The 25,840-nt window shown below is 57.5% G+C and overlaps 1 protein-coding gene across 5 annotated transcripts in view; it reads left to right on the forward strand.

Moving 5' to 3' along the window:
• ZMIZ1 (zinc finger MIZ-type containing 1) overlaps positions 1 to 25,840 on the forward strand; it is a 230,094-nt gene that overhangs the window by 60,975 nt on the left and 143,279 nt on the right. For 3 of the 5 annotated variants that reach the window (XM_044239920.1, XM_044239924.1, XM_044239923.1), the window contains exons 3-4: positions 2,845 to 2,942; positions 23,998 to 24,077. The gene's annotated coding sequence lies outside the window, so the exon portion shown is untranslated. The remainder of the gene's footprint in view (positions 1 to 2,844; positions 2,943 to 23,997; positions 24,078 to 25,840) is intronic. The other 2 variants (XM_044239921.1, XM_044239922.1) reach the window with 2 other exon arrangements.

Below are 25,840 nucleotides of genomic sequence, written 5' to 3' on the forward strand. Positions count from 1 at the left end.
CAGGGTACCTACCTTGTAGGTTGTGGGGAGGTTAAATGAGTTCATTCACATCAAGTACTTAGAGTGGTACCAGGTCAAGGCCCGTTAATGTTAGATATTATGTTCATTGGCAGTTGTATCACTGTTATTGATCAGAGCCCGACTGGCCAGGAACTCATGAAGCTCCGGCCTCTGGGCCCCACCCCTGCACCGCCCTGGGGAAAGTGGGAGTTCTGCGGGCAGCTCTGGAGTGTTCTAGGTGGGGCGGGCAGCAGGTTGATGTCGGGAACATTCCTGTGTGAGTATCTCTGGTAAACGGTTTAGAGGGGCCCAGACTCCTGAGGCTCTAGGAACGTGATGGTGTTTCTTTTCTTATTTTAAATAAGTATCTGTAGTTCTATATATATGTCTACAGAGGGCCCCGAAATAGTATATGCTTCTAGCCCCATGAGCCTGGACCACCCCCTGCTTATTCCTGTTGCCCTTACTGCACTTCTGAGGCCTGGCCCTCTGTGGCCTGGCCCGGGGCCTGGGGGATAGAGGGACCGAGCTTCTCACCTTGCAGGCTTGGCCCTGAGCACCCCAGACTATGAGACACATTGCACACCTGAGGCTGAGGGAGCCCTAAGGAGAGCAAGCAGGAAGAATGGGACCCCGAAGGAGTCGCTGGACGGGCATATCTCAGAGCCCCATGCCTGTGGGCAAACGTCCCTGCGCTGCCGGCCAGAGCCCTGTCCCCTGCTCCTCCCCTGCCCCTTCTGTGCTATGTGGGCCCCAGTGGGCAGGCACAAGGGGCAGTTGGGGTCGTGGGAAGCAGGTTGCTGAGTTGGAACAGTTGCCCCTGAGGCTGTCACCAGGGTGGCTGGCTGTGTGCCAAGTCCTGGGTTTCAGCTGGGTAGAAGCCCAGCCTGGTCCCTGTCCTCTGAGAGCTCGCAAGGTAGCTGGAACCACAAGATTCACACCTGGAAGGGCATAGAGTGGGCAGGGGGAGGGGAGGTGGGATTAGACCCTGTTGGTTTAGACATCATAGAGACAGGAGGTGAGCGAGCTTAGAGATCATGAGGGCTACACACTTGTGGAGGGCCTCCTGGAGGATGGGCCCTCACCTGGAAAGCCCCCTGAAGGAGTGGGGGCTATGGACCCTCCACCAGCGGAGGGGCCTCTCGGCCTGGGCTCTGACAGGGACATTTATAACTCACAGCTGTGCGGTCCTGGGCCCAACTGACTGTGGTAAACCGATCAGCCTTCAGGAAGTCAGTCCCGAGGCCACTCCCTACCCCGACCCCACACTCTCCTTCACCTCCTGACACCCACATCCTGTTCTCAGCGGGAGAACCTGGGGCACTGGGCTGGGGGCCCAGTCAGGGTCTCCAACCTGCGGGCAGAGTGGGGAAGGATGGAGGGGCGCAAGAACCACAAGGCTAGGCCTCTGGTGTCCTCAGGCTCTACCCCTCATGGCATACCTGGGAACACTCATTCCATTCTGGAATACCAGAATGGGCACCCAGAGCCACAGAAGCTCAGAGGGGGAGGCGTTCTGTGCTTTCAAATCTAACCAGAGAAGAGATTATACTTTTAGCTCCTGATGACCAACTCTGGCCTGAGGGATCCTGGTGCAAGGGGCAGATGGGAACTAGAGATCTCAATACTGAGAAAAGATGCCATCTTGGACCTTGGTCCTCGAGTGTGGCCTACAGCCCTCCACTGGGACACCCCATCCTGGGGCCCCATTCCTCACAAGGCCTAGTGTTCACCTGCCTAGCTTCTCACAGCCAGGTTCACCTGTGGGGAGAGAAATGGTCTTGCCCAGTGCTGTGAAGAAAGGACAGTATTAAGTTTCTAGCACATCATGACTCTGACCTCCTTATACTTCCCCTGACCTTATTTGCTAGTGGATTCTGGGGCCCTGTGAGCCATCTACCCCTCCCCATGACTCTTTCTGTGCAAGGAGAGGGCTGATAAGCAACAGTGAGTTTGCCAAAGCTTGGCCCATGTAACTCCGGTAGCCTGTGACAAGATTCTGGAATTCGGTAGTAAATGAAAGACATACACTTTTCTTTCATCGGTTGTGTACTTATTAAGGGATATTGGCAATATGAAATGAGCATATCAGATGGGCTGTTTCGTGGATATGATCGATTTGGACAAGGCCAGATTTACTGAAGCTAAAAAAAAAAATAAAGTGACTTGAAGTAAAGGTAAATATTAATTAAGTCAAAAATATGTATGTTAGTTAAGCCACTGTCCAGACGGGACTCAGCTGGGACCAAGAGTCACGAAGGGCAGGAAGTGAGCTAGTTTTCTGAAGAGGTGGACGCGCATAAAATGGCCCCCAGTGCTGGCGAGAGATCTGGTGAGCAGTTCATACCAAGGAAGGAATTCAGGCAGGGGTCAGAGAGCGGCTTCAGAAGCGGCTCCGGCCGGCCCTGTGAGATAATTCCGCGGAGCCAGGCACGGCAGAGAGGAGACGCTGTGGGGGCCTGTAACCGGCTAAAAATACCCCGACAGCTTCTCCCTGTCACCCTGCCTGGGGGCCGCACAGGAAGGCCATGGCCTTCTGCTTTTCTCACCAGGAAGAAAAAAGACAACGACACAAAGCCCCCGAGCACCAGAAGAAACCAAACTCAAATACGTGTTTTAGTCTTTAAGATTCCCACCAGGAGGGGTTGGCTGGCTCGTGGCTGTGCCACAGGGTTGGGGAGACGGGGCCCCGGATAAATCAGGCACCCCGGGGTGTGCATCAGTGACTCCAGAGGCCGTGGAGATTAGCCTGGCCATGGTGTGGGGACGGAGGTGTGGGGAGTGGACTGCGGTCTTTGTCCCTGGCTATTCACATGTGTCCCGTCTCTGTCCCTGTGTACCCAGGACGAGGAGGAGGAGGAGCCGCTGGGTGTCAGACCAATGCTGTGAGGGGTGTAAGGAAGAGAGCCACCGCCCGTCCCTCAGCTACCAGACCTAGAAAGGTAACAGCAGACCCCTGCTGCGTGCGTGCTACCCAGCCACCTTCACCTGCCTGGCCAGTGGCCTGGTCAGGCAGCCGGGTCACCGTGGGGCTGGCTGAGCTCAGGGCCATCGATCTCCACATCCTGCCCCTGACCCAGGCTGTCGGGCTTCCATAACTCCTTGTGTGTGTCCGGTACAAAATGCCGCTGGGCTTCAGTTTGTCCATCTTGGAAATGGGTCACGGTTTAGTTCAGTTCTTGAGGATTCTGTGACTCCGTTGGACCTGATGGTTATGTGGAGTTAATCTGGCTCAATAGCCTGGTTCTGTTTGAACTCTGTGGGTGTGGCCAGGGGTCCAGCCTCTGTGGATGGAACATTAAGGGTACACGTCAGCGGGGCGAGATGGGGCTTGAGAAGAGAGAGCTTTCCGAGGCAGCACTGGCCAGACGTGTGAGTTGTTGGAAATGTGGCCGTGATCTCCTTTGTGGCAGTATTTGAAACTTCAAAGCGATTTCCCTGATCGCCCTGGGTAGGAATAATTATCTGCGTGTTTATACTGCAAGACCTAGGCACAGGGAAATGGTCACAGAGCAAGCTCCGCTCACATTATAGAGGCTCAACTCAATCCTGTCTGTTGGTATCCGTTTCTACACATCGAATCTCACGACACTGCTCTGGTCTTGCCCACTTGCCGCATAGAAGTCTGCCTGTCGAGCCTAAGCAACCACTAGTCTTTATTGTGTGACTGTGGTGAGACCCATCCCTCTGTCCATCCCTACGTCCGTCATCCATCCTCTCACGGAGCCATATTTCCCCCCATCGATCCTCATATCACTCCTCCATCCGTCCATTTGTCTACTCCTCTGTTCACCCACCTATCTTTCCAGCCATCCGTTTACTCACTATTAGCTCACACATCCAACACTCACGGACTCCTATACCAAGCCAGGCCTACACTAAGGGCTGGGTTTGGAGGATAGGTATCAGAACTAGCCTGGGCCTGAGAGGTTGCAGTTTGCAATGGAGGCAGGCCCAGCTCCGTAAGTTCAGCGCTCAAGGCTTGTGTTGTATCTCTGACTAGGCAGGGAAGGGAGGAGAAGAGGCTTTGTGCAGTTTCTACAGGCAGGCAGTCAGGGAAGGCTTCCCAGAAGAAGTGGCGTCGTTCATTTACTCATATCCCGAGTGTTTGTTAAGAAAGTCTCCGTGCAGGGACTAGGGGCTGTTTCGGAGACCCAGCAGGAGACAAAATGATCAAGACCTCCTTTCCTCATGGTGTTTACATTCTCATGAAGAGGCATGGACAGAAAAGACCTAAGATGTGATATATATTATGTCTGGTGATGCCAAGTTCTAAGAAGGGAAGCTTGTTGAGTAAAGGAACAGAGTCTGCCGGGGTGAAGTGGATGTCCTCAGATCAAGGAGGATCATAAAAGGCCTCTGACAAGGCAGCTTCTGAACAGAGACGTAAATGGAAGGAAGGAGTAAGAAAGGCGCTTGGCACATTCAAGGAAGGAGCCAGGACGCCATGTGGCTGCAGCGAAGTGAGAGGTTAGGAAATCCCCTGGGGGACCCACTCATGGAGGAAGACAAGAGTGGAGCGGGGAGGTGGCCAGGACCCAGGTAGAGGTGGTGGCAGCTGGGTCTAGAGCCAGCAGGGGAAGGGGCTGGGAACCATGGGAGTCCGAATGACTCCAAAGACCTCGTAGACAGGCGTGCATGTGGATGAGAGGTGTCAAGGAGAGAAGAGGGGGACAGTCAAGGAAGGCTCTTGGGTTTGGGACAGGAGCCACTGGTAGAACAAAGGTGGTCATTTACTCAGCCACGGATGATGGTGGGGCAGGGCCGAAGGCAGCTGAGGAGCGTGTCTTAGACACACGAACTTGGAGATGCCTCTGAGACACCTGAGTGGGAAGCTTGAGCGGGCAGTTGGGTACAGGAGCCTGGGAGATGGAGAGAATCTGACTGGGGATAGAAGTGTGGGAGGTGCTGTGCACCGAAGAGGTTGCAAGCCATGACGCTGGTGAGGTCACATCAGGAGCGAATGGAGAGGGAGCCGATGAGAAGCCTGAGTCCAAGTCACAAGCATCCAGCCCTTGGAGGGAGAGAAGGCAGGGCAGGGACGGCAAAGGAGACGGAGAAGGTGCAGCCAGAGATATGGGAGGACTGAGACAGCAGGCTTTCCATGGATGAGGAGAATTTTGCTGGCAAAGCAGGGAAAAGACACTCCAGGTGGAGGGAACAGCATAGAAAAGGTTCGGGGGCCTCAGTCAATGAGCCATATTTGGAGAGGGGTAGAAGAGAGAGGGGAGAAACCAGAGCAGCTTCCCCCTCCACACCTGGCCACACAGAGGCAAGGCCCATGGGCATCTGGGCTGAGTGTGAGCCCATGTCCAAGGATCCTCTGTGTCACCTGGGCCTGCGTTCCCTGGTCTCAGTGGAGTCTCCTGCCCCGATGTCTGCACACTTTGCACTTTCTTTAAAGAAGTTTCCACCTGTTCTGACCTCCCACCTCCTCTGTGAGGTTCTTGGGCTCAGGAGACCTCCCCCTTGCCTGGAGCACTTGTCTGAAAACACAGGGCTCAAGGCAGCCGCTTGGAGCTGCCTGCAGGGGGAAGGGCACCCAGCAGCTTCCTATTGAATCTCTAAGCACTGCTGGATCCTTTATCTTAAAAGAAACCGTAGAAACTTCCTGACTATGAGTGTGGGTCAGAGCTGCCCGCTCCGCTCACCAGTTAGAGCAGAGGAGCTCGCTGCCTTTGGTGGGCCATTGTGTGCGAATTTGGTGGGGGAAGGCATCTTCTTTTGTGAGTCTGTGGGGCTTCACACTCCCTCGCAGCACACCGCTCTGTCAGGGAAGGCTGCGGAGCTGGGCTGCTGCCCAGGGGCAGGGCAGGTGCGTGTTTTCGGGGGGCCAGGAGTGGGACGGGAGGTAGGGTGAGCATGAATCCATCTGGGGGCCTCCCGGGGGGCACAGTCCAGCACATCCACCTAAGTGCACAGCCTCGTAAGACCAGGATGCCGCCAAGGCTTGGGAGACTTCTCCGCACGGAGGATAGGATGGAGCCAGGCAGGGACTTGGTGGCCCCCTCCCCAGTCCTTCTAGGAGATGCGCCTTTGTCTCTGCACTGGGAACTGGGGAGCCATGGGAAGCGGCTCTGATGCTGCCCAGCTCTGTGGCAGGAGGCTGTGGGTAATCTAATTAGTGTTCCGAGCGGATGGGACAAGTAATCCTGCCTTCAGACTCACTTTTTAAGCCTGTCCCCACCCAATCTCTCCCTAAATCCTTCCACTGCCTGGGTGATGTTGGGTGGGAGTGGGCTTATCTCCATTGAACAGATGGGTAAAGCAGGGCCAGAGAGGAAGAAGCTTGCATGATATCACAGCTACTAAGTGGCAGGGCAGAGCTCTGAACCGAGTCCTTCTGAATCCCGAGCCCAGACTCCTACCTCTGCCTGCCACCACCTCCCAGGCTTTCCTACAGTATCCCAGCTGGCAGGCACTCATGTGAGCCTCATCGTCTAAGTCCTCATTTTGCAGATGAGGAAACAGAGGCTGAGAGAAGGTGAGATACTTGCCCAAGGCCACAGAGCAAGCCAAGGGCAGAACCTGTACCAGAATCTGCTCTGGCCCCCTGCGTCCGCCCAGCCCCAGCCCCCACTAGCAGGTGCAAGGATGAGGTCCCGGACCCTGCCCACTTCCTCTTGGAGCACCCACTGCCTTCTGTCCTCCAGCAGCCTTTGGCACTCGCTCTGGTTGAAGGCACCAAGTTCCTCATCAGAAGGCTCCATTGTGCCTATTGTTTAAATATAGATTACTAATGAAATGCCTTTTCATTGCCTTCCCAGTGAATAGTTTCCGTGTAAAGTTAATTTGCAGTGTTATGTAAATTCTGTTTAACTTCAATCAAGTTTCTAATTATGTTTTTACCGCAGTAATTCCCATTTGATTTGTCATCTCCTGTTAGGTATTTAATGTTCGGTGGGCGGGTGTGCGTTCCCTCTCCCTCTCGGTTTTCCAGGGCCCTCTCCTTCTCTGACCCCGGCTCCCTTTCTGTCTTTCTGCTTCTCCTTCCTGCCTTCCCATCCCTGCCCCTTGCTTCTGGGTTATTCCCCACATCGTCTGCTTCCCCTTGCTCCTTCCTTCCTTTCTTCCCCTCCACTCTTTCTGGCTGTGCCTGCCCTCCTCTCCTCCTCCCCTCTACCTCCCTCCCGCCTGCCCTCCTTCCTGCCCTCCTGTCCCCCATCTCTGTTTCTCCAGCGTCTCCTCTCCTGCCCTTTCTCTCTGTGTTTCTCCCATCTCTCTCCCCTGTCCCCCACCCCACCTGCTGTCTCTATCTTCCCTTGTGCCCTTGCTCTCCCCCACCCACACTGTCTTCCCCCCTTGTCCACGCACTCTGGGGACCCTCCCAGAAGCTGCCTGGGGCCGTGGGGGTGTACATCCCAGGGGACCCCTCGTCCGGGCCTTTGTAGAGGACCAGCCAGCCCAGCACCTGGCCCCAGGGACTTGGGGTTCTGGTTAGAACATAGACGCTGGAAGTGCACGGTCCGGGAGCAGATCCCGGTCTGCCCCATATTAACCCTGTGACCTTCAGATTGCTGAGCCCTTGTCTGTCGTCTGTCGCATGGGGTGACAGCATCACCTACCTAGTGGAGTGGCTGTGAGGATTCGGTGATACAGCATAGGCTGAAGGACTTACCCAGGCCTGGCCGGAAGTGGCTTCTATCTGAGAACTCCCAGCCACACCCCTCATCTGTTTGTTGCCTTCCTGAGGTGTCTGGGAGGTGGGTTTCTGTGCCCGCTGGCCTGCTGGGAGTCCGGCCTGAGGCCAGGGCAGTGGGCTGATGGCATCCCCTCCTCCTACCAGCTGGTCTCAGCCCTGCCTGTCAAGAGACATGATCCCCTTCTCCCTAAGTGGGCTGTGGGGACAGGCCTGCCATTCTAGGGAAGTATCTGAGACACAGAGCCCCAAAGCTGGAAGAGCCCTCGAAACCCTGGCCCACAAACCTTTCCCGAAAAACAGACCAAAGGCAGAGCTGCTTCAGACCCCCCCCTTCTCCCACCCTTTCTCCTCCCTGGATGGCCCCTGGGCCAGCCACAGAATCCTGCTGCAAAACCCGTCTCTGGTACGAGGCCTTGACAGGTCTGCTGCTGACTCACATGCAGCCTCCTCCCAGAGCCGCAGCCTCACATCCAAATGCTGGGCTCGGGGTTTCTCCCTGGCTGGGCAGCAAGGTTTCCCAGCAGGCAGCTGCCCTCTGGGTGGGGAGGGCGGAAGGAAAACACCCCACAGAGGCCAGCGGGCTGGGCGCAGGCTCCTCCCCCTCCTTCCCCCCTTCTCCGCCCCACCCCCACCAGGCCGCGCCGCTCTCTTCCCATCCAGCATGGCTCTGGTGCGTCCAGGAAGCAGAAAACAAGTGTTTGGAGAAGGCATTCTTCTGGGTGAAGAAAGGCAGGCCCAGTCACTTGTCCTTCAGAGACATGGGAACCTGAGCTGACCCAGTCCCTGCTCTGCTGGGCCACATGACAACCTGACCCACTGTGAGTGTGTGAGTGTGTGTGTGTGTGTGTGTGTCCGTGTCTGGTCCAGGAAACCTTAGCCAGTCACGTGGCTGCTTTCCCTGTTTGTCTAAGTAAGCAGTTCAGGCCAGCTACAGCCAGGAGGCTGTAGACATGGAGTCAGGGGAGGGGGCCACACTGGCCTGGGTGGTGGACATAAGGATCACTGGGGACAGAGGGGGCAGCCCTAGACTTCTTGGGCCTCTAGACGTGGTGTGGGGAGGCCTGGCCCGGGAATGGCCCAGCTCTGATCTCCTGCCCTCCTTGGACCCCTCCTACCTCCATCTGTGCAGAAGTATTGGCTTTGCTGACTCTAGGGAACCCTCCCAGCCCCGAAATGTCCTCTGACCAGGAAGGGCTCAAGAGGGCAGGGCCCCGGCCTCGCAGAGGGACATGCGCGGATGCACCCGCCATCTGTCACGTGCCCTGGAGCGTGCTGCTGAGCGCTGGCCCCTCAGCACAAAAGCCCAAGTCAGGCCTTCCCATATGCATCCAGCAGGCCACTGATTAATTCAACAGGTGGGAGTTAAGCACCTGCTGTGAGCCAGGACCCAGGCTGGGCTGAGCAAGGAGTGGGGTCGTTGGAACACAGATCTTCTGGAACCTCTGTGGAACCCTGCCCCTCTGACATATTTTCTTCTTGTTGGATGGGCGGGATTGCCTGTGACTGCAGAGACCCCTTGCCCCCATCATGAAGCAGCCATGTCCCATGCCACTGCCACTCCAGGGGAATGGGCCTCCTGCACCTGCAGGGCATAACCAGCAAGGTTCAGAGATGGTGCCTAGTGGCTGGGGGGAGGGTCCCTTTCCTCCAGAGTGATGAGAACCAGAGCAGATGTAGGCAGAGTACAGAACCCTTGAACCCCGGAGACTTCAGGGCCTTCTCTGAGGCCCCCTGGGTGGAGAGCCCCAGGGGAAGTGGGCCTCCTCCAGATATACCCAGCCAACTTGGCATGTCTTAGCTCTAGAAAACACAGTCCCGCTGGGATTTGGAGGAGCAGGAGGGCTGTGGGGGGCCCATAGGAGCCTCTGAGAGCCCACCTGGGTTCAAGTGTCTGTTTGTCCCCTTTCTCCCTGCTCCTTCTCTTTCTCCTTCTTTTGACCAACATTTCCTGGCAGCCAAGTCTGTGCCAGGCTATGCTCAGTACAAGACCCATCCCTGGCCCTGGATCCCCTTTCCCCAGGGGACTGACAGCTGAACCCAGCAGGTGCCCACGATGAGGGGCACAGAGAGCTGACATCTGAGCCACACAGAGCATTGTCAGACCTTGCTTCTGTTGCAATAGGATTTAGGGGTATTCAGCCTGGAAGAGTCCCACCAGCTCATGAGCCCAAGGCAGGAAGCTCCTATTCAAGAAGGGGATAGAAGTTGGTGGGCCAGTGGCTGAGCTGGTGACACAGACCAACCATCCTGCCACCCACAACTGAATATGGATCCTGGATGGGGTGGGTATGCAGGTACTAGGCAAGAGTCCCAGAATGCCACCTAGGCAGTGTGTCCCTGGCCTTAGCTTGCATGTCCCCAAGGTCAGGAAACACTATTGCCCCATGGCGGTCTTAGTAACTCTTCCTGGTAACTTGTCCCTTGCTACCCACCAGGCTGGAGTCTGGCTTCTGTCTTCTACCCTGCTCACCTCGGGCCCATAGACCTTAGGCCTTTAGCATCCCTAACAGAGTCCCCCAGGCAGAACATCAAGCTGGGGCCACGGACAGCCCCATCATGGTGTGTTTGATTGAGGTAATATGGATAAGTCACCGCCAAAGTGAGCTCCTGCCCAAGGGATCAGACCCATCCCAGGATGGCCTCCAGGGAGGTTCTTAGGCTGCCTGTGGTGCACACAGGAGACCTGGCTCCCAGCTCTGTCCCTGTTCCTGAGGTGATGTCAGGCAGGGCCCAGCTCCAGCCCGACCCAAACCACCTCCCCTCTGTGCTCCTCCCCAACACTGAGCTCTGAGAGGCCTCTGTCCCCAGTAGGTTTACAGCAGGCTGGAGGAGCGTTCTGGATGTTCTGGCCTGTTTGCTTTCGGAGGCGCCTGTTTGCCCAGCAGCCTTGAGAGAGACCGGGGGTGCTGGGGTTGCCCAAAGCCTGTACCTTAAGAAACCAGGAGGAGCAGGGTTGGGGTCTAAGGGCCTTTGTTCAAGCCTTTTACCCCTCCCTGGGCCAGGCCACCAACCTCGATGCTCCCACCACATTCCCACTTATGGACAGGTGAGTTTCCAGCTCCTGAGACACAGGGAATAGGTTGGGTTCACCTGAAGGCCATAGGTGGGCCCACAGCTACTGGGCCAAGCTTCCAACCGACCCCCCTCCCCCACACCCGCCCCCAGACCCCTGACACATGTAAGGATACGGGTGTACAAGGCTGGGAATGGGATGGAGGGCTCGCACCCAGGGTCCAGGCCAGGGTCAGACAAGGTGCTGTTCCAGGGTCGGGCTGCGCTGCCCAGTAAGAGTACCATGCCTTCTGCGGAAGGGGGCTCTGCCCCCCCTTCATCTTTCACCAGTGGGAATTTCTTCCTCTGAGGCCTGACAGCTATCCCTTCTTCGACTTCTCCCCTTATCCTCATCCCTCCCTCATGGCTCCTCAGAATTCAAACTGCCCCTCTGCCTTGAGTGGGGGAAGACGGTGCTTCCAGGCCCCCAGGAGGGGCTGGTTCCTGCAACCCCCACTCAGCTAGGCCTGGAGTTGTGTGCAATCCCATCGCTGCTTTTGTGGAGTCCTCTTGCTAGGAAACCGGTAGCCGGAGGTCTAGAGGTCAGAAGCCGGAGGCCACCGAGCAGGCCAGAGCAGTCTGCCCCAGTCTTGCCCCAGAAAATCTGAGCGTCTGTGAGGAGGCCCTCCCCACCCTGCATCTCTCCCAGGCCGGGTGCGGCCAGTGGGACAGGAAGCCGGGGAAGGCCTGGAGGATGGGACTCAGGGTGGTCTGGGCCTGAGCCAGGGATGAGGCAAAGCCCAACCCCGGCCTGGCCCCAGGGTCACAGGCACGCAGGTCACCCACCCGAAAGGAAACCCTGCCCGGCACCCCCTGTGTCCCACCCCATTTCCCGCGGGTGGCGCTTCTACTATTTCCCGTGGGAGCTGCTGCCAGGAATCATACCCTCTCGAGAAAGGAAGCCGGGCTTCAGGCTCTCAGGCTGCCCTGCCTCTGACCTGCTCTGATCCCCTCCTAGGTCCTCCCAAGGGTGGAAGCTTTGGGCCCACGCCCATGCCTCACCCACACATGCTGATGACTTATCTTCTCCCAGACAGTCGGTCACCTTTAGCAACTGGCAAGAGAAACCTCATCATAGGGCTAGGCCCGGGAGCCCAGAGACCAGGCTTCGTGGTCTAGGATCCACCACGAGCTTGCTGGTACACCTGGGCAAGTCAGTCCACCACGCTGGGCCTCAGCTATAGAAAGAAAAGAGAGAAGCAGCAGCTCTGCCCCCACTAAGAGCATCCCATGAGATGAAGGGTTTGTGGGTGGGATGAATTTATACCCTATGGTTTGGGTATTAACTGACCCGGAGCCTCTGTCATGTATCCCAGACATTGGTCTCCAGCCCAGCCAGGGTGCATTGTCTGTGCTAAGCCCCAAGCAAGGAGACAGATATGGGTGGCTGCTGGTGTCCCCATGTGGATGAGGGTGACGATGCTGGCATGACCCCTCTCTTGGGTCGTCCCAGGTCTGGGGCAACAGCTCAGGGGCGAAGCTGGGGATCTGCCCCCAGGAGGGAGCCTGCCTTTCTCCCTCCTCCCGGGGTCTGAGTGATGGTGCCCACGGGGGTCTCTGCACACTGTGATCAAGCAGGAGGGCCAGGGGAGCAGGCCTGGGGGCCAGAAACCAGGAAGGGGACCCTGTGCCACCAATCTCTCCTGTCCTCCTCCTCCCTCCTGGCAGGCACTCAGAGGCCTTTGGTTTTCCTTCATGTTGTGATGTTGAGTCCAAGGCGCAGGGAGACCCAAGGTAATACCATGAGCTCTGAGTGCCTCTGTAGTCCTCTGTGCAGGCGGCGCTCTAAATGTCTGTCTACAGAAATTCCCCATCTCTGTGAAGTCATTGCTCCCCTTACCTCCATTTCTCGGGGAGAAAACGGAGGCACAGGGAGGTGAGCCAGCCTGTTGAGGTGGTTATGCTGGACGTTGAACCGGCAGCCAGTCCCAGAGTCTGTGCCCTTGGCTACTGCGCTGCCCTGCTTTTCTGACCCGTGGCCCCCACCCCAAGCCTACACCCAGCTCAGTATCAGCTGGGGGTACAACCCGGAGTGTCACCTGCTTCCAAAGCGGGGCAGGGGGAGGATCAGGATGCTAAGTGAGTGGATCCGAGTTGTTGTGAGATCAGAGAGGCTCACAGACTCGGGGCTACGCTGAGCCAGTGGACCAGCCGAGGGCTTGTCGGCAGCCGGGACACCCAGAGGTCAATGCAGCCCAGCCCCTCCCTGTGGTGCGGTCACAGCTCAGCCCCCATGGCCTTGGACACCTCACCCCCTGAGCCTCGCTGTCTACATCTGCCACATGGGCCTTTCAGAGCCAGTTGTGAGGAGTCCTTTGTATTCAGAGAGCACAGCGTCTGAGCCCCCAGAGCCCCTCGGCGGGTGTTCATTTCTTCCCCATCGCAACAGGCTGCGGGCACCAAGGACATTCCTGGCAGCGGGATTAATATGGGCAAGGGTGCAGATGTGGGAGACCCAGATATGTTTAGGGAAAGGTTACAGGTCAGAGACAGGCTGAGGCCTTGAATATGAGGCTGAAGAGTTAAAACTGAGCCTCCTAGACAACGGGGAGCCATGGAAGGCTCTTGGAGAGAGGAGAAACACATTGTTGGGGACAAGAAGCAGCAACAGGGAAGGCTGGCGTGTTCATCCAGGTATGGGGCTCTGATTCAAAAGGAGCCATGTGGCTAAGGTTGACCCAAGTGGGTGGCTTGGCAGGCCTCTGTTTTCCTCCTATAAACTGGGTCTGTGGTCCCCAGGGTGCTAGCCATCGCAGGCGGGAGGTCTGCGGGCACCGCAGGGAGGGGCCCGGGTTAGCACTCATGCCTCTTCCTCTGCATGTCCCTGAGTCCGTGTCCGTCCTCCTTAGGCTGGTCTGGGTTTCCTACCCGGCCCTGGGTGGGGCCCCACAGCTCCTTCCTCCCTCTGAGGCTTTCTGGTCCTGAACAGGAGGGGCTTCGGGATTGCAGTGGGCCGTGGGGTGTGAGCCAGGGTGGAGACTTTGGCGGTGGGTGGAGTCACGGGATGGGTGGCCATGAGTCAGGAATTGCTGGGCCCGTGTGTCATCAGGCTGCGTGCAGTCCTGGCCTCCCTGGGCCTTCTGCCTCCTCTCTCCCACCCGCATCTGCACCGTGGGCTGCTCTGCCGGGCTGACGGTGCTGTTTCCAAGAGCTCAGAGCCAAGTCAGAGAAGTCAGGACACCTAGACTCCAGGTCCCAGTCTCCCTCAACACTCACCATGCTCCTGGACACGTCCCCTCCCTCCCTGAGCCACACTTTCTCTGGATTGGAGAAAGGGTGGGGCTAACCAGAGGCTCTCACCCCTGCTGCCCGAGGGCTCTAGGGCAGCCCCGAAAAATAGCACACCCCCACCCAGTTCCGTCACATTCCTGGGGCAGGGTTTGGTTGGGCACCCGTGCCCTGGGGGCCTGTGGTGGGCTGCGCCATCCACGCCGGGGGCCCGCCTGTGGATTCCGGAGCTCTGGGCCTACACCCAACCTAGCTGTGCCACTTTCTGACACCAGGAGCAGCTGACTTCATGTCTCCGAGCTTCGGCTTCCTCATCTGTGAAATAGGGGTGCCGGGACTGCTCTGGAGCATCGCTGTGGGGACTGAATGGGGCAACCAGTGCTCAGTGTCACATAGAGCCATGCCTGGGCTGGATGTGGAAGGCGCCGTGCAAGGGGTCAGCTGCCTGTGTTCTCTGACCTAAAGCTGTTTTCACCCTGCGTCTCCCCTCACTGCTCCTCATGTATCTGGCAAACATTCCAGGGGCCAATGCTGGGCGCTATGCACAACGGGAAGAAGACACCCATCTTGGGGACTGGTCTCAGCCCCTCTCTTTTGCTTGTCCAGGGGCCCAGTCCCAGAGGTCAAGTTCTGTACCAAAGATTGATGGGCACATGAGAGGTGGCTCCCCCCCAAATCCCCTGAAATTGCTGGGCTGAGGGACCCCTTCCATCTGAAAGAAGGCAAGGAGACCCCAGACTCCAGGAAGAAGGAGGTCCCTGGCACCTCAGCTGGGAAGCAGCTGCAGAGGTCCTCGTGCCTCCTGCCGGGACCCTGGGGTACGCTCTGGGTGTGTGATGGCTCCCACAGGGCTGGGCTCCGGGGCTGCCCAGGGTCAGCCAAAGCTGGCAGCTTATGGGACAAAACAGGGACCTCCTCACAGCACCTGGCCACCTCCTCCATCTCCCAGAGCTCCTCCCCCAGGCCTGGGGATTAGGCAGACATCATCCTCTCACATTACACATGGAGGATGAGACCTCCTGGGATGGGGAGGCTTGGGCTCAGGTAACGGAGGGTAAAAGGGCAAAGGCAAGGTTGGAATCCCCCTCCGTTCAAGCAGGGTCGGGAGGACACAGTCAGGCTTCCCTGGGCAGGTGCCTGAGTAAGCATCCTGGGATGGGCTGCGGAGGGCAGCGTGATGATTAATATGCCTGGCGGCCCCCTCCCGAGCCTTCCCAGCAACAACCCTGCAGACTGCTGCTGGGCTGCTATTGACTGGAGGACTGGCCTTCCTACAAACAGCAAGAGGCCCTGTGACCTCCGGGGGCAGGAGTTGAGCCACGCATCTACCCCAGTTAGACCTCCTCCCTCCCCATTATACCACAGTGTAAACTGAGGCAGGGGTAGGTAGGGGCCTTGGCTAGGCCATGTGGCTTGCAAGCAGCAGAACCAGGGTTTTATCTGGGCCTGGTCACATTAGTGCCTCTGCTCAATCCCATTACCTCCCGCCATCAAAAAGCCACCAGGGCTTTCCTTGGTCTGGTGTTTGTAAATCTGGGCCTCAGCCCTCACCTCAGACTGGCCTGGCCCTCACGTGGCCATGATCCCAGAGGGACGCCTGTTTGTGGGGGGTGTGACTGGCAGGGGCTGGCCCTGGCCCCGAAGAGGGGTCACCAGGAATGCTGTGCTAGGCAGTGTGAGGGTTCCACGGGGAATCCCTGGGCCATTCAACCTCTCGACCTTCACGCCCACTTCCTTGGTGCCCAGGCTGTCCATGGAGCTGCCCAGCTCTGTGCCAGCCATGGATGAAATGTCAGCTCAGCTAATCCTTCAGCCAGTGTTAACCCAGATAAAGAGACTGGGACCTGAGGGGACAGGTGACTTGCTTATGAGTCCTTCTCCCAGGTCCAGGCTCAGCACCAGAACTGACCCACTCTTTGGTTCTTATTTTGGTCTTGGGCCCATCCCTGTACCTCTTAGGACTTATGTCCCCTCCCCGGTAAGGTGGCAGGCTGAGACTGAAGACTTCCAAGGACTCTTCTGAGAGCCTCTGTCAGCCTCGGTCAACGCTGTAGAGGAATTGACTTGGGCAGGGGGGCAGTGTGTCTAGGGGTGGGGATAAGGGATATTCCTCCTGGGTTGCCTTCCGAAGGGCAGTGCAGGGCCAGGTGACAGGTTCCAAGACACCAGAGTGTTCCGAGACAAGCAGAGTGGGCAGAGGTGAGAGACAATGTCCCTAAGGGAGGGTCATTGATAGAAAATTCCATTTAGATCCTCAGCACTGGGAGTGGCAAGTGCCCAGGTGGGTGCCAAGGTCCCCGGTTTGGCCCAGCCCACCTGGGTGCCCCTCTAGGCAAGATCCTAGCCCCTGGAAGGGAGAGGCTATGCCCAGCCCCAAGGAGCTGATGGGAGGGTGGGTGCAGAAGGAGCACCCCATATAGAGCTGACTCCTAGACGGTGCCCAGCACCTTTGGCTGGGATTAGGATGCGAGCAGGGGGCCCTCAGGAAGGCCATCTCTGGGGAACAGACCCCCTGGACCTACTCCTGAGGCCGCCCTAGGAGGGGTCTGAAGCCAGGGTTCATCTTCACAGAGTCCTTTTCTGTGATAAGAGAGCTGGTGTCTCTCCCCACGTAAGACCCCAAGTCTGCACTTGGCGACACACCGAAGCCAGTGGTGATGACGACAGTCCCTGTTTATGGAGCATTTCCCACACTGGTGCGGAACAGGTCTGCCCTTGTTGAGGCCTTACAGCTCTGACAGGACGGCCTACTATCATCCCCATTTCACAGATGAGGAAACAAAAGCCCAGAGAGGCCCTGTTTCTCTCGCAGCACCGCAGCTCAGGAAGCAGCAGAGCGGAAGCCCCTCATCGTCTGTCAGAACCCACAGCCGCGCCGTGTCCCCTCAGGCTGGGTTGTCTCCTTGCCCCTTTGCACAAGCCCAACACCAAGGGGCTGGGCGGCTTGGTGGGGTGAGATCCACCTGTGTGCCCTGTGAGCCTGAGCTCCTCTGAGGGGCCGGATGGGTAAGCATTGTCCCTTGGGACCTGGGCCATGCCCACTACTAGTGAGGACAGCGGTTCTGCAAGGGCTCCCTGGAGGAGGTGCCACTCCATCTTTCCCTGGAAAACACAGCAAATCAGGCTTGGGCCCTGGTGAGGCTTTGGAAGGGTTCCAGGGATGTGTCTGTATATGGCTAGGGATGCTGGCGCGCCCCCCGACATGGACCTTGTCCCCTGCTCACTGATGCCACCTACAAGTCTCTCTTCAGCCCAGATCTTTGCTCCTGCCAAGCCTCTGGGCTTTTGCCCTCCTGTCTGAGAGACTGCCCGAAAGGGTGATGCCCCAGGCCCTCTGTTCCGCTGCCAGGCCATGATGGACACACCCACCAGCACTCTGTCCTCGAATTGTCCATCTTTCTATGTTTTGCCTGCCTCATGGTAGGCACTGTGCAAACACCCTTGGGAAGCACACAGGCTGGCAGTTGTCAGCCTTTGACCCTGTCTTCCCTCTCCCCACCCACAACCCCAACCCTATTCCTTCTTGTCCTCCTCCAGCAGATGGCAGGCACCGTCACTAGTTGTTGAAAGAAGGAAATGGATGGATGGATGGATGGATGGGAGCATGGATGGGAGGATGGATGGATGGATGGATGGATGGATGGATGGATGGATAGATGGATAGAGAGATGGATGGATGGATGGATGGATGGATGGATGGAGAGATGGATGGATGGATGAATGGATGGATGGATAGATGGATAGAGAGATGGAGGGATGGATGGGTGGATGGATGGATGGATGGATGGATGGAGAGATGGATGGATAGATGGATGGATAGATGGATAGAGAGATGGAGGGATAGATGGATAGAGAGATGGATGGATGGATGGATGGATGTAGAGATGGATGGATGGATGGATGGATGGATGGATAGAGAGATGGATGGATGGATGGATGGATGGATGGATGGATGGAAGGAAGGAGCAACCCCCGAAGTCACTCCTCCATTTTCAGTCAGATGTCAGATGTTAACCAATGTCAGATGTTATGAGGGTGGAGAGGGTGCTTCTGGGAGCCCTCCTTCTCCAGCTCCTGCTCTCTGGGCGCCCCATAGTGCCAGGACATGGCCCCTGGTTTGTGCTGGGTGTCACCTGGCACCAGAGCTGTCCCTACCCAGAGGCATCCGCCAGAGGCCCGCAGCAGACCTGCTAGGTCTATACTTCATTCTTGAGTCCCTGCAGGTCAGTGATGACACTGGTCTGCCCTTCCCCCCACACTTGCCAAGATTTCACACCTAGAGAGAAGGAGGGGGGAAACCCAGGGGCCTAGACTGGGCTTCCCTGGGCCTGGCTGTGGGCAGACTGTCAGAACAGCTTGGAATTCCTTCAGAGGAAGTGAAGACAGATGGGATTATTGAACCAAGGGTAGTTTTGGATTCTCGGATAGCCCTACTCAGGAGTTTCCCAGACCCTACTTACTTGGTCAGCCTTCTTATCTGTTCCTTAAGGACAACTGCAGCTACTGCTCTTTGGTGAAAAGTCTCAAGATTTCAGTGTTACCCTGAGCACTCAGGCCTCCGAGCCTCCGGGCTCAACTCTGCTGTACCTGGAGTAGGTGGACAAGGATCTCACAGCCAAAGAGATGACTGGGCACTGGATTTTAATTATGCAAGAATAAGGAAAGAAATAGCATCAAAATGTGTGGAAGTTCAGGAATAGAAAAAAAAAAAAGACCACTTGGGGGACAATCAGGGAGGGCAGCATGATGGAGGTGATCCATTGGGCATTGAAGGAAGGGGTTCCAATGGGCAGAGCAGTTGAAACATGGTTGGGGCAAGATAGTACCTGTTCTTCCACTTTCAGCTTTGTGACCACTTGTCTGTGCTGGGCATTTCTTCAGCTATAAGATGGACTATACGGCTCCCTGGTGATAAGATTATGGTCAGGATGGAGTGGGGCAGCCAGGGCTTCTGGGGTTGCTGAGGAAGGGCCCTAACAGGGGCACCTGGGTGGCTCAGTCAGTGAAGCATCTGCCGTTAGCTCAGGTCATGATCATAGAGTCCTGGGATTGAGCCCCGCATTGAGCCCTACAATGGGGCCCCCTGCTCAGCAGGGGGTCTGCTTCTCCCTTTTCCTCTGCTCTGCTTCCCCCTCCCACTCCTACTCCCTCACTCGCTTACTGTCTCTTTCAAGTACAATAACGAAATCTTTAGAAAAAAAGGGGGAGCCCTAGACGACTGGAGAATCCTCGTGTTTCTGGCAGGCTGGGTTTCTCACTCCATAGGCACACCAGACATGCATGTGTGTGTACAACCCTGTGCGTGTTGGGTGGGTGATGGACAGCAGGGGTGAGGAGCCGGAAGCCTGGTGCTGGAGCCCCCAAGTGCAGGCTCAGAGGTGGCACTGGGGTAGACCCCACCCCCCCCAACACCACTCTGGGGTCGTCCAGCTCCCTCCTCTGGTGGCCTGTGGGGAGGTCAGTGCTCTGGCCCTGTCCTGCGCTAGAAGATCTGCCGCCCCCCACCCCCAGTCAGGGTCTGGTCAGAGGGACAGTTTGAAGCTGCCCTTCTTTCTCCTGGCCAACAGGCCTGGGCTTCCACTGAGGCCCAGGACCCTTAGTCTGGTCCTTCCCCATGGTCTGGCTTCCTCTCCCCCAGCCACAACCCCCCAGCTTGATGAGGTCAGGGAACATGTATTCCAGGAATGTGGGAGGCAGGGCAGCCAGCCTGGTTTGGACAACCATCGTGGTAAATATTTGCCTAGCTCCTGGAGCCAGTACTGTCCGCCCTGGGGAGGGCAAGTGGCCTATTCCTAGGGTCATGTAAGGGGATGCTTTCCTGGGAGATCTCAGAGGGTTGAACCCACATCTCCCCAGTGAGCCTGGGACCTGGGTCTAAGGCCACCCCTCTGGGCAGGGCCAGAGACAGGGTCCCTGGCCCACAGGACCAGCCCCAGCTTGGCCCATCTGTAAAATGGGAATGAGAACAGCCCAGATGGGGAAGGTCAGTGCCCAAGGAGCTGGTTCAGGGCAGCTCAGCCTGTGGAGCAGCAGGGTAGACCCAGTTTGGGTGGGTCCCAAGTGACCATGTTTTGGTCCCAGTTTGACCACTTACGACCTTGAGGAATTGCCCCCGCCTTCAGACTTCAACAGCCACTATCCCTGACCCGTTGTTTCATATGTAGCACCTGGATCCACAAACCCATTTCATCTTAAGCCCTCACAGCCACCAGGGAACAATTAGCAGCATGTGACCCGAACCCTGAAGTCTGGCTCAGGGATGCCATCCATATGGCCCCCTGCCTACAGACCATGCTGGGCCGTCTGAACCCCACTGTATTCTGTGGGTAAGTCAGTGATCTGGCCAACGCCGGGCTCTACAAGGTCAGCCCGCCACCTCGCTGGTGGGCAAATAGCTTCAAGGGCCACTGGTCCCTGTTCAGAAAGGAGATGAGGTCCCAGAGATCCCAAGTGACTTGCCCAAAGTCACCCAACATTAAAGGGCAAAGCAAGGATTCCAGTCCACTCTGCCCATCCTTGTCCTTGACCCCACCATGGAGGACAGGACCAGTGCTCTAGCCCGGAATGTGGGTTCTGAACCTTTGGCAGGTGTAGAGAACAACCAGTCCCTTAGCCACAGGCTTGGAGCTGGAGACACGAGCCAGCAGGGTGCCTCTCATCCTGGATGCCCTGTGGCCTGGGCCACCTGTGCTCCAGTGAGCCCAGTCAGCCCAGCATCTCTCTGGGCCAGCCTCAGCCCCAACCCCAGTTGGCTTCCTCCCACCCAGCCAACACCCAGGGCCAGGACATCCCTGCAGGAGGAAGGGATGGGCAGGTGGGTGTGTTTGGGAGAATGTGTCTGGGTCCTGGGACGCTCTCCACCCCATGGTGACCTTGGCCGTGTTCCCAGACCCAGAGTTGCCGCTCTCCAGCTGTGAGACCTCTGGCAATCCTATCCTTCCTCAGAGCTCAGTTCCCTGTTCTGCAGAATGGGCACCCTTCTTGCCCTGCCCTGCCCCTGGGAGCTCCAGACCTGCAAGGAGAATGAACGCATGGTTGTCCTGAGGTCGGCATGCTCCTCTCTGCCCTTGTGGCCTTTGCAGTCAGAGGCTTTCCCTCAGCCAGGGCCTCACCCCCTTCCCTGGCTCTGCAGTGAGAGTCCTGCGCTAAGGATGCTGGGAGAGCGCTCTGGGTGATGGGGTTCCCAACCTGTGGGGACACTGGGTGCTCCGCCCCCGACCCTGAGTTTCAACCCGTGCCCCACCCTGCTGCATGGCCTCAAGAGCCCTCGCAGCAGAGAACATTTCCCCGTGGTGGATCTGTGTTGTTTCTGGTGGTGAGGCTGGTCTCCTTCTCCCTTATTCTCCCCCTGGTCGCCAGGGGACCAAACCCACACAGACTATGAGCTTCACCTCAGGGCCTCCTGATGTGGGGCAGGGAGCTATCACCTCCGTGCTCACTGCTCTTCTGTGCCTCTGTGAGTGGTCCCCAGGTGCCCAGCCCTGTCTCTGAGCTGGTCCACCCTCTGGCCGAGCGTGGGTGGGCAGACCACCAGCCTGCGTGTGTCGTGGCTGTGTTCTTGTTATTCATTAGCTCTTTATTGCCTGTGTGACCTCGGGAAGTTACCCAACCTCTCTGGGCAGCCTGTGTAAGTGGGGAGTGCCAGTTTTGTTTCTACCTCATAGCACTTACCAAAGGTTAAAGAAATCGCAGGTAGAGCCCCAATATGGACTCAGCAGAAGCAGGTCTCCTAGTCCTGTCTCTTTCCCAGGGTCACAGGGAAAAGCCAGGGGGCAGTCAGTTCCCAGCCAAGACTGGAGTTCGTATCCTGATGCAGCCCTGAACCTATCTGTGCACTTGCTATGTGACCTTGGACACATCTCTTCTGCTTTCTGGTCTGTGTGCCCCTTTGCCCAAGTCCAGCAGAAAGCCTGGGGGTCTGAGGGCACAGGTGTGTGTGCGGTGAGCCGGAGCGCCCCTGAAGGGCAGGATGGGCGGGTGTCATTCCTTGGGGCCTGGACATGGCTCACCGTGTGAGCGAGGGCTTTCCGGCTCTGGCTTCGATCTCAGCTGCTAATATCATGATTTTCTCTCTGTCAGCGGGTCTGCGGGCCAGCTCGCCTTTGGGAAAGGCCTGATCTATGGGTGGTGGTGATACCAGTTTTATCCCAGCCTCTGACTTGCCACGTGACCCTGTAACAAGGGCGCTCACGGCCCCTCTTCAGGCCTCAGACCCCTCCTCTGAGAAATGGGAGAGTTGGAATCTGTGAGCACCAGGGCTGTTTGTGTTCCTATGTCAAGCAGTTAGGGGGCTGCCAGAGCTGAGGGGTCAAGGTGCAGAGACACTGTCTTTCCCTCCTGGGGCAGGGATGCCAGCCCTGGCTGGGGGAGCTTAGGGCCTAGGGGCCTACTGCTCCGTGGAGCCTGGCACCAGCCCCTGCAAGGTCCGTGGTGCCCCAGCTGACCTACCCGGAATGCTGCCTGCGTCCCCAGCACTCATGTGTGCTACCTTCTACCATCTGTACACGGCTTTGAGGGAGGTCCCCTCATGACCCTGTGTTCCCACCTGCAGATGAGAAAACTGAGGCACAGAGAGGTTTAAGAAGTTCACCCAAAGCCACACACTTGTTAAGAGGGGTGAAACCCAGACTCGAAGCAGCCCGTGCACACACTTATCATCCCAGCTGTGCCTGCCTGCCGGCTGCCCAGGGCAGTGGGCCGGCTCCGACGCCTCCCGTGGCCCCCTGGCATGTGTGGGAGCCCACGATTCGTGTGGTCCGCACACTCCTCCCTCCTCTGTTAGCCACGGGGTTCACCCCAAGAGGCTTTCAGTCCGCAGTTAGGTTTCCCATTTCTCAGAAGATGCACAGCCCCAGTGGATTATGGCAATTGTCTGGAGCTACCCAGTGGGGCACCTTTGTCGCCGGCTCTCAAATGTGAGGCTCTGTGGCCTGCGCTGTGTAGCCAGGACTCCAGAGAAACCCACCTGCTGAGCCTCTGGGTCCGGTCCTCCAGGATCCCTCTGGGGAGTGGAGCAGAGTGAGGAGGGCTGGTAGCCCTTGAGGAGCTGGGCGAGTGGGATCTCCTCCCCCACCCCATGAGGGTAATCGTGCCCCAGCAACAGTGGGGAGCAGGAGACCAGAGTGCCCATGCCTTCTTTCTCCCTCTATCATCTCCACATACCCAGTGCACCAGCCGTTCCTGCCACTCTGTCTGCTGTGCCCTCTGCTACGAGCACCACTGTCTCCGGCCCGGACCCCTGAAACAGACTCTACACCAGTCTCCCTGCCTCCTCCCGAGCCCTTCTTCCCCAGCAGCCACAGAATCTTTTCCAGCCAGAGCTAAGGTCATGTCCCTCAGCTGTTCAGACCCTCCTGGAGCTCCTGTCCACCTCTCAGTGACTGGCCATCCACTTGACCCCCACTCACCCCACCTCTCCTTCCCTCACCACTCCTCCCACCTCCCACTCTCAACTCCTCCCCCTGAGTCAGGCTTTCTTCCCTGTCTTCAAGTCTTCACATGTACTGTTCCCTCTGCCTGGAATGCTGTTCCATGCATCTTGGCCTGCCTCTCTCAGGCTCACCCTTCAAATTGACTTCCTCAGAGAGGCTCCCCTGAACCTTGAGTCTATGTGGTGTAGCCCCTGTAACTCGTTCTTTCTGGCAGATGCCTCTTCTAGTTATGTAGTGTCTAATTATCAGAATTCCCTCAAGGACAGGACCCAGCACAGCTCAGGGGTTTGTTCAGGGTTTCTTGAGCAAATGAGTGAATGCCGAGTGCTTCCGTCACCCCAAGTCCTCAGATGCTCCTAGAAACCCTGAGAGAAGTTGTGATTCCCCCATTTGACAGGTGAGGCCAGGAGCATACACATGCAGCTGGTAACTGGCCGATGAGGGGTGTCAGGGGTACTGCGTCGGGGCACCCCATCGTTGGGCCCCTCTTCTTCTCAGTCCCTCTGACGCTCCACCTGCCAAATGGGGATGACTGGGTTTTGCAGGCAGTAAACTTTCCAGAAGGTGGGTGGGTGGGCAGCGACGGCCCAATCAGTTCAGGGCCCTGCAGCGAGGGTCCCCTCTGATCATCCCTTCCTGTTGCAGCAGGATGGCACAGGAGTGAGGCGGAGGGGCTGAGCACCGTTGACCAGACGTGGGACACTGGTGGTTCGCGGGTCACTGAGGTAGGTGTACAGCTGGGCTGGTGGGGGCAGGTTTGGCCTGGATGCTCGGAGAAGGGGTAGGCATGTCCTGAGTGGGGAGTAGTACCAGCCCCAACAACCGCGCCTTTGACTGGGCCTTGGTCCTCATGGGCTGCATGGGGTGCGGCCACTCCAACTGAGACCTTGTCAGCCCCCAAAAGGGCCTCCAGGGACCTCTAAGTCCTGGCCTTTCTCTAGAGTGGCTGCCAAGTCAGGAGGCAGGGCAATGCAGCCAGGGAGAAGGGCAGGTTTGGGTCCCCAGCCTTGCCCCACGGCTTTGTCTGTACCACTCAGCCCCACGGCGTGTGGGGCACATCTGCTGAGCAACATGGCGGCCACACAGGAAGCCGCTGTTTGCTGAAATGGGTGTTGTGGCTGCCTGCACCCTTCTGTCCCACAAACACACAGACCTCTGGGCTCTGGAGTCAGAGTGAGTGTGTTCAAATCCTGGCTCTGCCACTTGTCCACCATGATCTTGTGTGGTTTCTCTGTGCTCGATTTCCCTGTCTGCCAAAGAGGGAGGGGTTCCCAGCACCTGCCCCGACAGGTGCGCTGGCATACCTGGTACCAGGGTGCATGCAGGAGGCTAGGTCAGCATTCTTGTTGGGGATGCGGGGACACTTCCTTCTTTCTGGACACCACGGTTCCCACCAGCCCCCCCGCCCCAAGCACCCATCCACTCCAGAAGGGACACAAACCGGGCATCCACCATACTGAGGATTTGGGGGCTCCTGGGAGCTCCTGAGTGTTGGAGCCACTAGGTCCTGAGGCTGAGCCTCCCGGCCCTGTGGAAGCCAGGACACCAGCATGTCTCAACACACGGTGGCATTTCAGGGTTGATCACACTTGGTCCTGTGTCAGAGGGTGACCTGTATAATCCCTCTTTACTCTGCGGCTCCCAATCCAGAGATGAGAGGCCTTCACAAAAGTGCTGACTTGGGCCAGGGCCTTTTGTCCCAAGGCCCTGGAGCTCAGCGGGGGGAGGCAGAGTCTTTGCTTTGGCATGATGCCTTGCCCATTCGTCTCCCTAGGGCCCTCAGCTCCTCTCCCGAGACCCCGTGTGCTCCCAGGTGCCCAGATACAGGACCAGGGGGTCCTGGGATGCTCCACACTGCCACTGGGCTCTGGAACCAGGGAGCCGGGTGGCGGGAGAGCCCAGCTCCCTGCTATCAGCTCATGACCTTGGGCTAGTCCTTTCACTCCTATGAGAGTGAGAGCCAGTGTTCTCATCTGAAAATGAGGATAATTATACCCACACTGCTGAGAAGGCCATTATGGGGATGCTCAGAATCCTGAAATATTTTTAAATGTTAGAGCTTAGTGAGAGTCTACTGTGTACCAGGCACTATGCTCCTTAAATACATACTTCTCCCCGCAGTAATCCCATGAGGAGGTGTTTAGTGCCTCATTCTCCAGAGGCTCAAAGTGGTTAAGAAACCCATAGAGCTGTAAGTAGCGGCGTGGGGATTTGAACCGTGGAATTAAGTGGTCCACAATGCCGTAGAGACCAGGGCTCTGAGCCACTGGCAGGCCTGAGGTGGGTGCTCGGGAAACCACCTCCCTTTCTGCCTGGCGCCTTTGCCCAGCTCTCTAAGCCTGATGCCCTCAGGAGCCCAAGGGGGGCCCCCGGAGGCTGGTGGGTGCCCCTCCCCAGAGGGCCTGCCAGCAACTCGATAAGCCTAGGGGAACCCACTGCTAATTGTGGGGTAACCTCTGAAATTCTCCTTCACGGTGGGTTCTCTTTT

This window comes from Neovison vison, chromosome 2, assembly GCF_020171115.1.
Source record: "Neovison vison isolate M4711 chromosome 2, ASM_NN_V1, whole genome shotgun sequence".
Taxonomy (NCBI): Eukaryota; Metazoa; Chordata; class Mammalia; order Carnivora; family Mustelidae; genus Neogale; species Neogale vison.